We start from the raw sequence: 16,739 nt of genomic DNA, 5'->3' as shown, positions 1-16,739 counted from the left end.
TCCCATTAAACATTCCCCTAAAATAAAATTTAGTTATCTACTACTTCTTATTCTCCAATCACTGTAGCTAAAAGAACACCAATGGCGAAGCAACACGTGTTCTGCTCGACTTTTTTTTTTTTTTTCAACTTGCCAGGTCCAATACGATGCCGTTTCTGATTGTAGTCTGTTTCTCCTCATCTCTCATGAGATGAACCTGATTTCTTTGGCGTGTGTGCTCTCCCTTTCTACCTGCTCCGCCGAACCATCCATCACCTCCTGATTTCTTGAATTCTCTTCCACAGCCGTCCTTTTCTCTCCATCAACCCGAAACCCTAGCATTGATTCAGTGTTTTCGTTCCTCTTTCCACAACCCTCGGCGTGCTCCCACAGATTCTACGGTGATGGCCATCACATCTCCCTGCGTGGGTAAGCCTTCGTAAACAGTTGTTTTTTTGAACTTCAACACTGATTTCGTCCTTTTTATGAATTTTTTATCTGATATAGTTTATTAGATGTGCATTTTTTGGGGGATTTGGTACTTGGTTTAGCATTTCTTATACGTTTCCTCCTAATTTCGTCCCATTGCTATCTTCTGTTCTTGCATTTTTTATGCATCTGTCATTTCTATTCTGAGCAGAAGTTGGGATTAGGTATGTAGATGGAGGGTTATAGGTGGAAAGCTTTACAAAGACTCTTCTATTATTTTGTTTCTTCATATCGATTTGGCTATAAATATCCCCTCAGTTCTCATTCAACCACACTTCACCCCCCATTCCCCTTCCAGTTAGCTCTGCTATTTAACCATTCATTTGTGTGTTATCAACTGTTATGCAAAATATTTTGTCTTCTTGCCATTTGTTGCCTTCCTGATTTCTTTTCTCTTTTTCTCAGATATATGTACTCTGGAGCTCTATTTTTTTAAATCAATGGTTCTGCTGGTGCAACTAATAAAATTATGCAGGAGGGGCAATGGTAATTTTGCAGCTAATTCAATGGTAAGATTGCTTTGGTTCTAATAGGCAATAGCTGTGTTTTTTCTTTTAGCAGGTCTTAATTTTTAATGGTCAAAGTTTATCTGACATCTTTCAGAAGCTTTCATTGCTATTTATATTAATACTTAAATTGGTTTGATTTAGTTGGTGCATTGTTATTTGCTTCCTCTATGAATTTGTGCATTCTTTTAGTGTGCAAATGGTGAACCCTTGACTGAATAAGTTGTAGATATTTTATTTCCATATTGGGAATTTGTATTGCAAATGGTGGATTGTTACATTGAATATGACTTGGGTGTCTTTAACTGATATCTCTAATGTAGTATTTTGCTGGGATTTTTGCTGATATGGACAGTAGGATATGGTGAGGGATGAAAAATTTGATTTTTAAGGGGGACATTTTTTATGCTGAAGTGAGTGATTCAGTATATCAAGAAACAGTGGCTTTCTCTTTGTTGGTAAGGTGATAGATCAGCATAGCAAGGTGACTTGGTTATTGGACAGCAAGGCTTGAGGTCGCTTCTTTTTTATTCAGGATTGATGATCTTGGTGGTTTTGATGCTCTATCATGAGGACAAATGCTGCTGTTTTACAAGGAGCTCTAATGCTCTTTTAATTCTTCCTAATTGCATAGAACTGTACATTATTCCTTTCCTTGTCTGTAGCTTTAGCTTTATAGCTTTTCTCCCTTTTTGTTGTGAGCTTGGCTGGCATGTTTAACCATCTATTGCTCTGATCTCTTTGTAATTTGGTCTTGGACTGTTTCTCTATTATATAAATATATTTGGTTCTTAAAAAAAAGAGTAGTTTCTTTTCAATTTTTAGTGTCAAAATTTGGTAACACAGATCTTCATACTTGAGTTTTCTTCCCCTCTTTACAAAAGGAAGCACATAAGCATCTACAAACATTGGATATCCAATTAATTTAGTAACTAAATACTTAGTGAACTACACATCAGTGATAAAATCTCTTCGATGTAAAGCATAAGAGAGAGAGAGAAAGAGAAACTGAACAGAAAGTGTGATTTCATTAACTGAACTAATAGAATGAACAGATCACTGTATTTATACAGTGTAGAACCCTAATAGATTCACTAGATGTTGATAAATATACATAATTAACTATAATAGACTAACAGAATATAGGAGAGTGTGATCAAGTGCATCACACTCTATACTATGCATAACTTTATCCTGATTAGAAAGAGATTCACTAAGTGATTGTATCCTGATTAGAATAAAGCTTCTCTTTCAAATGCATAATTTTCCATCATCATTATGAAATGCATGTTATTTCTGAGGTCGAAAATGTCTTCTTAACTTCTTATCTTTGCATTGACTAGGCTCAAACATTATGGAGTTCTATGGAGGCAGACAAGTTATGAAGTTTTGGTAGTTTTAAATCACTTAGTGAATCTCTTTCTCTCTTGCTCATGTATGTTTTTCTCATATTTTCAGTAAGGGAAATTTCCTACATGCTGAATCCAATTTTGTTTTTGTTACTCACCACGCATATGTGCTTTTATAATGGCCAAAGACTTAAAATGATAAAATAGCAGTGCCTCACCTACAATTTACTTTAGTATGAGCTAAACTGACAGGCTAACATATTCTTGAAGACTAAAATTTTTACTGCTCATTATTTGAAATTTGGTGGAAATTTCTCAGCTTCTGACAGAGTGGAATTAGCTGAATGTGATCTAAAATGCTTAGAATTGATATCTACATTGTCAAAGCAATAACAAGCCACTCATTAAGGGGCCTTAAATGGAGCATTGAGAGGCAGCACCCCTGATGCCTGGCTTGGGATGGTTCTATTTTTGGGATACCATGGAAGAACCTTTTGCATAACTTGGAAGTTAAGTGAATCACTGATGATCAGTTGAAAGTTTTCACTGAATCCATGTTACTTACTCATTAGTCATACTCTAACTTGATTACAATTATTGTGTAGTTTCTTTACATTTATTTTAGTATTCAAGATATGTTTTGCAAAAAAAACAAGCAGTTGCTGACTCACCAGTGCATGATGCTAATCTTCTGAGCTATGCTAATGGCACATGTAGAGGACTGGCACTAGAAGCAAGAATTCCAGCTTAAAAAGTGTGTCAGAGTGGTGGAAGCTTCAGCTCTTGATAGAGTTGTAGTATGTCCATCTCTTTGGTGGTGGAGTCTCATTCTACCATTACATTGTAGCTTCTCATTATATTTACTTGGATTTCAGTTCTTATTATCCTATAAAATTAGTATGTATTGTAATTGCTGCTACTTTAAGTAAATAAGTTTTGTTTCAAAGTAGCAAAGTAAATTAAATAAATTTGGTTTTAAAGCCAAAGATAGTAGTTCTTTTTTCATATTTCAGAATCATGTGTATACAATACTCTTACTGCATTATTAGTTCAAAAAAAAAATTATTTACTACAAAACTGTTTTAAGCTTATTCTGTTCTTATGTGAAACTGGAATGTTTGGTTTATTTTCGGTTACTGTGATATAAAGACATCATGGTTGAACTGTTTGAAATTTGAAATGACTAATTGTTTATTTATTGTTGTTCTTGAAGTTATGTTGTTTAATGGTTGCAGTATCTTAGTGGATGAATAAGAGTGGTGTGTGCATATTACTGAACATGCAGTGCACTTGGACCTCATTGCCAAGGTTCATGGGTTTTCTTCTGCATAAAGCTATTTTAACAGCTTGAAGGAACAAGACAAAACTGACAAAACTATTTTAACTGTTCTCTTGAATTGCTATGTTTGGCAGCGCCTAATTGATAAGTCCCTCTCCCATTTTCAGAAAATGGAGGAGTTGGTCCCCGTGTGCTTTTGAACGAGACAATTAATTGGGTGGAGAAAATAATGATGTTTCTGCTATATTTGGGGAAATGGTCAGATATAGATAGTGGATGTATAATAGAATCAAAAGAGAGAAAAGGCAGAGGCGATGAGGGTGTATTGAATTGGTCTTTAGCCATGGAGCTGTCATTTATGTTTTACTCTTTTATTTTCCTATTTTCTGCGATTGTTGCTTTTGGGCTTTGAGTTAGCTAAGTAGCCTGATTGCTTTTTCTGCTTTTCCAATTTGTATTTGGGTTTAGCACCCGTTGTGCTCCTTATATGAATTGTTTGCCTGCCCAAAAAAAAAAACTAGCTGATTATGGACAAGAGCAGCTAATGAGACTTATACTTCCTAATTAAATCAGAAGAAAGCGGAAGTTTAGTATCTAGAAAGTATTGCAACTTACTAATATGTTCTTCTGGACTGAAAAATTTGCATTATGGTGCAAATGCAAACATTCAAGCTTATGTCATTAAATGATAAGTTTGTTTGTTGGCATCTTGCTGTTATACGTTATTGTTCATACATCACAGTACTAGGAGACTAATTTATTTCTTCATCCACAATCATTCTGATATAAATCCAGTTGTTTTTAGTGTGATCTCAGTTGAGCTTCTAATTTGTTTTTTTCGGTGTTTTTATGATTCTATTGTTTTTTTAGGCTAATTAAGTCTATTGCCCTCTATTATCCTTTGCATTTCATGTGAGAAAATTATTGAGGAGCCTTGGGATTGTGAAATCTTCATTTTTGCTATGTTATCGCTATTTTCATAACCTTGAATGTTTTGGTAATACATACTAGGCTCAAATAACATGCTTCTTTGGATAAAACTGTCTCATCCTTCATGTCTTCCCTTCATTTTGCTTAGGATTATACTGCATCCAAACTATATTCCTATGGAAAAGCATGCTAAAATCATGGTGGACAGTGGACAATCAAATGAGGGTATGACCTCTAAACGTGTATTAGATCCTATATTGAGAGAAAGAGAAGAAACTATGTCACATGATTCGAAGCAGTTTTAGACATTATTCATGAGTTGAAAAAACCCATTTTCATGCCTTTGACTTTTCTTTTTGAAAACAGGCATGTAATTGTTTTGTTTCTAAAATAATGAGCCAGTTCAATTCTTCATGCCTCTGCCATTTTTTTCTTCTTCTAAAGTATAAAATTTGTAAGAATTTCATCAATTCAAGCTATTCAAAATGTAAAAATTGGATCATGGCCTTATAATTCTGAAAAATTTGCAAAGTTTTTTAAACTGGTACGTAATAGTTTTTTAAGTTTTTTTTTTTAATTTAAGCTATAATATATTTATAGTTCTTTCAAATGTATTGTAAAATAATTTTTTGTTTATCTTTTTATTTTATTAGAGCTAAAGACGAGCACATATCTTATATAAGAGATATTCCCGTATATATTGAGAGGGGTTGTTTCTCAACACTATCTATACATATTATTTTCGAAAAGTAATAAAGGATATTCCTATTTTTTTTAGTGAATTTAGAAAAATCTCAAATATGTGGATAATAAATTGTTCCCTAAATTTATGATTCAAAACCGTGAACAAACAGATGAGACAGAGACCATATGGCCAAACTGCAAGGCGTTGGTTAATTAGTTTGTTGAATTTGTCAAATTTAAAATCTGTAAAAATTATTAAGTGAAATACCTTTGATAAATATTACTTATAAAATTAGGGTACAATGTCGTCTATAATAAATAGAAAATGTCACCAGTGATAGATAAAAATGACTATTAATTTATTTGATATGACATCAATGATTATATAACTCATGTGCTTATCACATGATTAGTCTGAGCGAATTGTTAAACCAAGTATGTGTTTAATGTGTTTGGAAATCACAAAATTTAATCTTTTTTTTCAGTGACATCATTAAAATCTTCTAGCTAGAGAGATGCTTGAGAGGCGAGTCAAATTGAACAATTTTGGATATCAATGATTATAGTCTGGGCGAATTGTTAAACCAAGTATATGTTAATGTGTTTGGCAATCACAAAATTTAATCTTTTCTTTCAGTGACATCATTAAAATCTTCTAGCTAGAGAGATGCTTGAGAGTTGAGTCAAAATGAACAATTTTGGTCTCTAAAAGAAAGTTGTTTCCGGGGTGAGTTGTGTTTTTAGCTACCATCATAATTAAAAATCACAAAAGCACACATAACACACCTATACTAACTGGAGTGATTATGGCTAGACCAGTATAGGTTAACAGAATAACAATAAATTGCTGCTAAAATCTTTGGGCAATACTTATAGAATTTAAGAAACCAATTAAGCTAATTGGATTTAGAACTTTAAGGATTTAAGTGCATGTAACTTCACTTTTAAAAAATTAGGATCACTTGTCTTTTGCATTTTAATGTATGTAGCTCATTTGCAAGCTCATGGAATAATGTTGGGGAGTTGTTATTTGGACCCCCCACATTTATTTGAACCCCCCTTTAAAGTGCAAAAACACTCAAATGCCCTTATCTACGCACTTTCAAAGTGCGTAGGTAACGCACTTTCAAAGTGCGAGCGAAAATTGGAAATGAGGTACGAATAGATGTCGGGGGGAGGGGGTCCGAATAACAATTACCATAATGTTTTGTTGACACTTCTTATCCACATCCACCTTAGATATATAGGAAGAGAAAATAGAGAAATGAGATAGAAAAGAAAGTGAGATATGAATAAAAATCATTACTCTTGGATATGTGTATAAATATTTTCTTTTAGTTTCAAATATCTCTCTCACAATCTAATGTAGTATATTATTACATTTCAGACAACTTTTCATCTTTTACACTAAAGATTGCGCCAAAGTGCAAGTTGACATGGGTCAAACATAATTAACATTTGAAACTCATCTAATTCATATATATATATAAAAGATAAAACATTTAAACATAAACACAAGGTAATAACGACATATAAGTGTTTGGCTAATTAAAATTGTGTCTTAGAAAATACTATTATTCCATATCTATCAAATTCTGAATAATTGTAGTTAGCAGTGTAGTTCGTGAAAAACTATCCGTGCATTGCACGGAAAAACGGGTTTAATACTAGTAATAATTAATGTTCAAGATGTTATTAATGACTTGAGCTGGTCTAGTGGTTAGTAACTGTGTATGTTACTTTTATGTACCGGGTTCGAATCCCACCTTTTGGCTTTTGACATGTTATTGGTTCTGATGAAATTTCGAACGTTAAAATTATTAAGAGTCAATTTTTATTATTTGCCCAGGGCCTCCAAAATGTCGGGACCGGCTCTGACTCCTAATGTAGACCATCATGCACCTCACATATATACCATTTATTTCTCTATCACTATCTTTTTTGTCATATCACAACATATATCATGTTGTTACTTTTGGTTGTCTTGCATTTTGTAAAAAACAACATGATGTCGAAGCAGATGTTGTGACATCTGCATACGTGTAGCACAGGACATCAGTCCATGACTTGGAGTGCTTATGTGTGCCCTGGAAATCTGCTGAAGAGTTTATTGTGATTACTTACGTCTTAAGTAACTATTTATGGGCTGGTTTTATTGTTGGAATAATCTCTGATTAAGGGATTGATTCCTATTGTGTTTATGATGATTGACTTGTGAACGCAATCAACATTTATGGAAGATTGCGTTCTGATTTGTTGCTGTTGGACTACTTGCTTCAGCCTCTGGAAACCCTAGTTTGGCTGTTGAAGCATATAAATATGAAGACCTAAAATGTGAAGACTGAAAAAAAGGTTTTGAGAGAAACAGATCAAGTGTTTTAGGGTTGTTATTTGTCTTAGTCCTTGTGTTTGTTGTGAACAAACCTTGCTCACTGATTCTATAAAGCAAGGTTGTGTTCTGTGTTTGTTGAGTGTTAAACTTTGATTGTTGTTGTTCTTACCAATCACTATGGCAGTGGTTGAGAGAAAGTGAGAGGGGCTTGAGATAATGGATTTCCTTTCTTTGGATGAAACCCTCCAGACGTAGATGAAGTTTCACCGAACTGGGTTAACAACTTTGGTGTTGTGCTTTGTTTATTTTATGCTTGTATTGTTTACTGTTGTGCAATTGTCGAAGCAATTGTTCCAGCATCGCGTAGAACATCTGCCATACGAGAACCAAAATTTCAATTGGCATCAGAGCAGACACCCTATTTTGTTTGGGTGAGTTCTAGGGAATATATTCTGGTTTCATGGACAACATTAAGGAAGGAGGATCACTCCTTAGGCCACCTTTATTGGATGGTACCAACTATGATTATTGGAAGGCTCGTATGGTTGCTTTTCTTAAATCTATGGACAACATAACATGGAAAGCAATTGTCAAGGGTTGGAAACATCATGTGGTAGTATCTAAAGAAGGAACATCAACAGCTAAATTGAAGCCCGAAGAAGAGTGGACGAAAGAAGAAAATACAGAAGCTTTTGGAAACTCCAAAGCCTTGAATGCTATTTTCAATATGGTAGACAGGAATATGTTTAGGCTAATCAACACATGTACTGTAGCTAAGGAGGTCTGGGAGATTCTCAAGACTGCTCATGAAAGCACATCAAGAGTTCGCATGTCAAGACTTCAGTTGCTCACAACCCAGTTTGAAAATCTTAGAATAAAGATGTATGAATCTATCTCTGACTTTCATATACGCTTGCGTGATCTAGCCAACACATCATTTGTGTTAGGAGAACAAATGTCTGAAGAAACGTTGGCAAGAAAAATCCTCATGTCTCTACCTAAGAAGTTTGATATGAAAGTTACTGCCATTGAAGAGGCTCAAGACATCAGCAACATCAAGGTTGATGAACTCATTGGGTCTCTACAAACATTTGAGATGTCTCTCAATGACAGATCTGATAAGAAGAAGAAGTGTGTAGCGTTTGTGTCCAGCACTGAAGAGAAATCTAGCAAAGACAGAGAGGTCCAGTGTCTTGCATGTGAAGGGTATGGTCATATCAAAGCAGAATGTTCAACATTTTTTAAGAAACAAATAAAGGGGATGATGATCACTTGGTCTGATGAAGATTCTGAAGAAGAAGAAGAAGAAGAAGAAGAAGAAGAAGAAGAAGAAGAAGAAACAGGACACCATGTAATGGGATTAACTGGAAGATGTAAATATGATAGTGAGTCTAGCAATAAAGACATCTCGGATGAAGAGCTAGCTGAAACATACAAGTTGATGTATATCAAGTGGGAAGAAGCATGCAAGCATGAGGTAAAGCTGAAGAAAACTGTCAATGACTTGCTGGTTGATAAAGAGAAACTTTAGATCACTAGTGCCAAGCTGCAGGAGGAGGTAACATTTCTGAACTCAAAGCTAGAAGGTATGACAAAATCTATTCGTATGTTAAATAATAGCTTTAATGTGTTGGATGAGATTCTGGAAGTGGGAAAGACATCTAAGGATATGAAGGCAAAAAGATTTGATTATGGAACTACAACAAAAGAAATCAAAGCTGTCACACAAAAATTTGTTCCTCCAAAAAGGTAAACTGAATTTCAGATGTCGAACCACAAGTCCCAACATGTTAATCAACATGTGTACCCCCAATTCAGAAACTCCAAGAACTCAACCTGGAGATGTCATTACTGTGGGAAATATGGTCATATAAGGCCCTACTGTTACAGACTGTATGGATTTTCTCAACAACATGATCAACCAAGGATCAATTCACAGGATGCTCAAGCAAGGAAAGAGTGGAAACCAAAAGGGCTTAAAGAGAAAAAGAAGAAAAAGATTGTGAAGACTCCTTGTCATTTCTCCAAGACCAACAAGGAAGTTGCTGCTGTATTGGATAAGAAGAAAGAAAAGAAGGAGAGTCCGTGTACCAAGACAGGATCTCTGAAATGGAAGGAAGTTTCTGTTAGTGATTGAGAGACGAATGTCGAAAATGATGTCCAGGAAATTGTGCCCCCTGCTAGAAAGAAGGAAGATGGCAAGAGAGTTCCTGTGAATGTTCCCCCTGCTCCCCTGGACAATGTGTCATTCCATCCTGAAGCAAGTGTTCAAAAGTGGAAATGTGTTTGTCAGGGAAAGATTGGTTGTGAGAAAGAGTGTAGTCAAGAAGCTCTGGAGTGCAAGGAGATCATGGAATTTCTTGCTAATGTTGGGCTGCAATAACTTTATGACCATTTGATCTGTGTAATGTTCTAAGTACTGATTTTGCTATTGTTTTGGGATATCTTCTGGGTATGTCTTCTTCGTGTGTTCTTCTATGCTCCCTTTGTCAAATTTGTGTTAAAAATGGGGAGTAGTAGTAGCAGTTGTGTGTTTGTTGCTGTTGTGATTTGTGTGTTTGTTGCTGTTGTGATTTGTGTTTAATACTCCAAGTTGCTACTCGTTCACAAGTCTTAGTTAACTTGGTGTATGTTGTTGGTCACATTGCTGTGACATGTGCCTCAGGAAGCTGTCAAGTATGTGCTAACTGTATGTGTGTTGTGGGTTGCACTATTTAAGGGGGAGTTCCACTGCTAAGGGGGAGGTATGTGAAGGTATGAAAAACGGTAGAAAGGGGGGGTTTGAATAACGTTTTCAGTACAAAAACTACCACCTTAAAGATTTTAACAAATCTTTTCGAGAACTAAGTGCAAAAGATAGAGATAGAAAAGCACACAAAGATTTTATCCTGGTTCACTTGATAAATCACTCAAGCTACTCCAGTCCACCCGTTAAGGTGATTTCTTCCTTCTTAGAATGAAGGCAATCCACTAATCAGGTAAGAGTTACAACTGCACTTGAAACCTACAAGTGACTAACAATTACACTGACTTAGCTCACACTAAGATTCACTCTCTTAGTCTTCTCTAGGATCCGATCAACCTTGATCTCCTAAAGGAAAAATCAAACAACTGTTTGAGGTTGGTGTTTACAAGGGTTTGCTTCTGAATAAGCTGAGTGTAAACTAAAATAAATTACAAGATGAAAGAAAGCTTAGAATATGTCTTGCGCGTGTATTGCTTCAACTTGGTTTCTTAGCCGCTTCTTTCAATCTTCAGCCTCTATATATACTCCAAGGATTAGGGTTGAGCGTTGCATGGAAATGCTACCGTTGGAGGGCAGTTCTGGAAAATCCAGCTTCTGCTGTGGCTGAGAACGTTAGGTAGGTCGTCAGGAAGGTACACTTGCTTTTGTACTTGGATAGCGACTTGACCTTTTAACCTAGGAGACTTCTGATCAGAGGAATGCTTCGTATTGGAACTTGTGAAGCAGGTTGATCAGAGTCAGAGGGAAAGCACAGATCCTCTGACCATTGTATCTTCTGATTCTGAACTCAGAGGGAAGAACATGGCCTTCAGAGTTTCTTGCTTCTGGACTTCAGAGTTTCCACTATTCAGCTTCTGGATCTTCAGAGTCTTCTACACCATCGGAACATCTGAACCTTCAGTGTTTCTTGGTTGTCAGAACTTCTGGATCATCAGAGCTTCTAGCGACTGAGTCCTCATCAGAGTTTGTATAGCTTCAGATCTTCTGAAGCTTTTCCACTGTTCATACTGAACATGGTGAATGCGAAAGCGTTGCTTGGGTTACCCTTTATACACAGTGCTTCTGATTTGTGTGAAATTGAGTCAGGGTCAGAGCCTGTAAATAGCACACTCAGAAAAACACGTTAGAGTACCACAATTGTTCATATCAAAAGGTTAACTTGTAATCATCAAAACATAGAGTTGTACTACTAGATCAAAACTTGATCTTACAATCTCCCCCTTTTTGATGATGACAAAACTAAGATTTTTGATGAACAATTCTTAAACATTAAACTGAATTCACTCAGAGTTTAGAGATATAGAATAAGACTTATCCTGATGTGAATAGTTTATCTTGCTCATTCTGAATTCAAGTCACTGCTTGATTCTGAGCTTAGCTCCCCCTGAATCTAATACTTGATGAAAACGTTAGTAAAGTCTAGATTCTGAGCTAAATCATATAAGAGTTCAGAGTGAAAAGCTTATGACATAGATGAAAAACGAATAATCAGAGCGCATAAGTGATCAGAGTCATGGACAAGGTATCAGAGTCTTGGGTATCAGAGTCAACTTAGAATCACTTCAGAAGAAGTGAAATGTATTCCTTGTATTTGCCCAGTGACACATCTATGGTCATGAAGGTGGAACTCTTAAAATCTCCAAAAGAAAAATAAGTCACACTAACACATCTTACACATCAAAAACTGGGTTTACTCCCCCTTTTTGTCATAAGCAAAAAGCTTGGGGTGTGAAAAACTTAGCTTGAAGTACGATGTAAGAATCAGAGTGAGGCGATAATAAATAGAAGAGTTAATGCAAGGGATGAACGTTTACCACCGGTCAAGTGAGGAAATAGAAGGGTCAGTTACCAAGTACTTAACCTCGAGAAACTGTAAGAGCATTAACTTTCAGAGAGAAAGTGAAGCCTATAAAAACGTTGGAGAGAAAGGTAAGCTTCACACCTCGAATAATATTCAGAAAAAAAAAAAAATGGCATCATACAGAATGGCATTAGAAGAGCTCAGAAGGAAGGCGTTTGAGGAAGATATGTTCCTCAATATTAGGCATCCCGATGGTACAAAGACCATACAAGAGCTGACGAAGACACTGCTTGAAGAAGATCTTGGTCCAGAGATGGAGAAAGATCTGAAGGAGTTCCTCTGCTTCGTGGAAGAGATTCAGGAGCGTTGCCAGCGGGAGCTGAATCTGCTGGAAGAGAAGGAGACTGTGGAAAAGAGACTCAAGACGACAGAAGATAGTCTAGAAAAAGATGATCTGAGCATCAAACTTGGCAACATAGAGTATGCATTGGATCGTCTGGAGAAGGAAAGAGTGGAGCAGCGCCAAGAATGCAGAAGAATGAGGAAGGATCCGCCATTCTAGATATAGGGAATAATGTATGATGGAAAGAATTATGATGTAAACATAGAACAATTATGAATAAAACAGGTTTTGCAAACATATGTGCCACAAATATATATAGATATATGCATATAGAATCACAAATGAACAAATTAAAGTAAGTAAATAAGCAGAGTTTAAATAAAACAACGTTAAATAAAAAGAAAAGGAAGAAAAAGAAGAGATCCTAAAAAAACTAAGATTTGTCAGTACGGCGCAGAAGTTCCATCATCATGTGCTTCATCTCAATCAGCATGGATTCATGAGTGTCAAGACGTTGTTCCATGATGTCGAGTCTGGATGAGCTTGTCGGAGTAGAGCTGGAAGGAACGTTCTGAGCAGCTTGAGGTTCTGGAATGGAAGCAGAAGCAGCAGGAGTAAACAGAACTGGTGCAAGTCGCTCTGCCTCAGCCTCAGCTTCAAGACGTTCGGCCTCAAGTCTGGCTTGTTCAGCCTGAGCTGCTGCTTGACGGGCAGCTTCTTCTTCTTGTTCTTTCTGTCTCTTGGCTTCTTCAATGGCTTCAAGAAGCTTGGTTCTCTGTTCGAGTTCATGAAGAGCCACCCTCCTAGCAAGCCTTTGCTTTGCAGCCTCAATGCTCTGACTTCCCTCTGCATGCAGGAGCTGCAGCATAACGGGAAACTGAGCCACCAGCCAAGTGCTCAAATTGTTCCACTCATCAGCCACATTTTCAGCATTCTCACTGAGGTCAGTCCGACCGTGCACATTGCGGAGCCTCAAGGAGGCTTCATGATTGAAAATATTGATGCACTCAGAGAGAGATGTGGGTTGAAGGTGAGTATAGGGAATGATGGAGAGGTTGGGTGCAGGAGAGGCTGGGTGATTGCTGCTATGAGCTTCAGAGGCACCTTGTGGAGAACCAATGTTAATTATGGGAGCATTGGGTTCAGAGGTTCCACGGTGAGGGTCTGAAGTTTCAACCAGAGGGTGAGGTGATCTAACCGAGGATTGGTTAGATACTGATTGTTCAGGTTCAGGGTCTGGTTGAATTGGCTCTTGTTGGTCAGGGACAGGGTGAGCCTGTTGGACTAAGGGGTCTGCCTCTTGGATAGGATTGGCCAAGATAGGTGCATCTGGGTCAACTAGACGTTCAGGTCTAGGGCCAGGATATTGCCTAGGGCTTGGACAGGTAAGGTAATATTCTTCCAAGGCAGATACCTTCTCTTTCCTAACCTCCATGAATTTTCTAAGTGATTCAGAGGTATTGGAGGGAGGAGAGTCAAAGACATTGATGGGGAAGGATACAGGTGTGAAGGCTGATGAAGAGTCTGTATCCGTGGTTCTGACAGCAGGACGTGCTGATGCTCTGGGAGCAGAGTGATCAGACGTTCTGGGTTGTGATTCTGTTGGTTTGGGTTCTGGTTGGTTTTGGATGATGGGTTCAGAAGGTAATGGGTCGTATGGAATGGTAAGGAGAGAGGTTGGATCTTCTGACCTAGAGGGTTGGTTCTGAAGCAAATTCCAGAGTGGTGCTTCAGTAGGAGAAGGTTGAAAGAATGAAGATCTTGGGGAATGTGGTGGAGAGGTGGTTTGTGCGGCTGGCTGGGATTCATGAATAGGAGTGAGGGGATTTAAAGAGTGTTGGAGTAAGGCAGAAATTGGGAGTGCATCAAATAAATTCAAATCATCATCAGAGGTAAGTGCAGGCTTACTTGTATGTGCTGATGATCGAGTCACTCTGGCAGGAGGTTCAGTCCTTCTGACCTCTGCAGCAGCTGGTTCCACCCGAGTAGGCTTCACCACAATTCTGACTTTCTTCTGCTTCTTCTTTGGAGGACCATCCTCACTATCATCACCATCATCGTCATCAGGCTTGCTCTTCGCCTTCTTGATCAGAGGGACATCAGATTCCTCTGAGGATTCGTCCAGAACCATCTTCCTCTTTGTTTTCTTCTTGGGAGGAGAAGGAAACTCTGGAGCTGGTGGAAGTCTGCTGACGAAATCATCAAGGTCAATCTCGAATCCTTGAGCCCTGAGGTCTTCAACATAGCATCTGATGGCTTCAGGATGGTCTGCTTGAGTCCACAGAGGGTAGTCATTCAGAGGCATTCTTCTTCCTCTGATCTCAGAAGATGTGTCCTCATGAGCAGGAGCAATCTTCTTCTGGACCAAACCCATCTTCTTCAGAGAGTTGGCAGTGAAGACATCGCTAACAATTGTGCTCAAATCCTCTGTGCAACCAGCATTGATCAAATCTTGCACCAAGTTGCTTTCAATGAGAAAGTCTGAGATCAGCCTCCCAAAAGGGATATATTTGATGGCTGACTTGATGGAGGAGGTGGTGCGAGACTTCCGGATGCATTCCTTCAAATAGGAGAACAGGAAGTAGGGAAGGCAGATCTTCTCCTTGTCTTGAATGAAGAACAGCATCGCCTTCTGATTGAAGTTGATGTAGTCTGGAGAACTGCCCTTTGGTCGTTGATTGATGCAGTTGAGCAGGATCTTGTGCCAGACCCTGAGTTTGGGTTGAAGGTCCATCACTTTGTAGCTCGTCTTGCCCGGTTTGAAGGTGGTGTACAGGGCCTTGTTGACGATGTCCTTGGTTCTGGGTTTCAGCTTCGATTCCGTCAGTGAGAACCGATACCCATGAGCAGTTTCTGCACCTAGCAGATTCACGAATGACTTCTCCGTGATGATGATCTTCCTACCCAGTATGTAAGAGACCACCTGAGTGTCATCACAATCAGCGTGCTTCCAGAATTCCTTTACCAGCTTCTCATACACCGGTCCTCGAAGTCAATTGAAGTAGTTTCCCCAACCTTGAGCTTGGACTTCAGGACGGAGATCAAACCCATTTGCAGCTAAGTTGTCGAGGTTGAATCTCCATTCTGCAAGGACTTGGAGTTCCTCAGGAGGAAATACACAGTGAACGGCACAGCCCCGTTCTGCAATAGGAACAATCTCCTCTTGAGCTTGAGCTTGTTCTTGTGCTGGGTTCTCAGAGCCCCGTTGACCCGTTGCCAACCCGACTACCATGTGAGGGAACTGAGGTGCATCTGCAGTAGATCTTCTGGTTTGTCTCACCATTTTGAAGAGGTTGAAGCTTTGAGGTAGAAGATGAAGTTTGAAGGATGAAGAGAGATCGAGAGAGAAATCACGAAGGAGGCGGTTTTGAAAAGCAGGGAGTACGAGAGTGAAAACCGGAAGTGAGAGAGAACGTGTGTGTATAGTGGGTTTTATCAAATAACCGTTGTTGATTCAAAAAGCACTTTAAGATCAACGGTTGAAAATTAAAGATAGACAGTAACAGTAAAATACACAAACACACACAGAAGATAAGCATATCTACACGCAATCACAACAGACTGTCACACGGGCACAAGGAACTATGCATCAGAAATTCTGACGCACGTGTTGTTGTCTCAGCTTCAGAGTCAGTACCAGTGGACACACACACTCTGATTGAGTTACCTTCTGGACTAGACATCTTCTGATCAAGAAGTATCATAGTCAGAGGTTCTGATCTATCTTCACTCTGGACAAAAGTCCATGTTTAGATTTTTCAGAATAAAATTAAATCTATCTTCAGCTAAGGGCTTTGTAAAGATATCTGCCCATTGATGGTCAGTATCAACAAACTTCAGAAGAAGTACGCCCTTCTGCACATAATCTCTAATGAAGTGATACTTTACCTCAATGTGCTTTGCCCTTGAATGCAAGATAGGATTCTTGCTCAACGAAATTGCAGCAGTGTTATCACAATAGATTGGGATATTGCTCTCAAGGATCTGATAATCCTCCAGCTGATGTTTCATCCAGAGCATCTGAGTGCTGCATATTGCTGCTGAGATATATTCTGCCTCTGCAGTTGATAGAGCAATGGTTGATTGCCTCTTGCTTGCCCATGAGACTAGATTGCTTCCCAGAAATTGACAATTTCCAGAAGTACTTTTTCTCTCTGTTCTATCTCCAGCATAATCAGCATCACAATAACCTGAAAGCTTATACTCTGATGTTTTCTTATACATCAAGCCAAGGTTAGTGGTGCCTTTCAGATACCTTAGGATCCTCTTAACAGCAGTTAAGTGGGTTTCCCTTGGATCTG

The sequence above is a fragment of the Lotus japonicus genome, chromosome 6 (assembly GCF_012489685.1).
Source record: "Lotus japonicus ecotype B-129 chromosome 6, LjGifu_v1.2".
Taxonomy (NCBI): domain Eukaryota; kingdom Viridiplantae; phylum Streptophyta; class Magnoliopsida; order Fabales; family Fabaceae; genus Lotus; species Lotus japonicus.
This window is presented reverse-complemented; position numbering follows the sequence as displayed.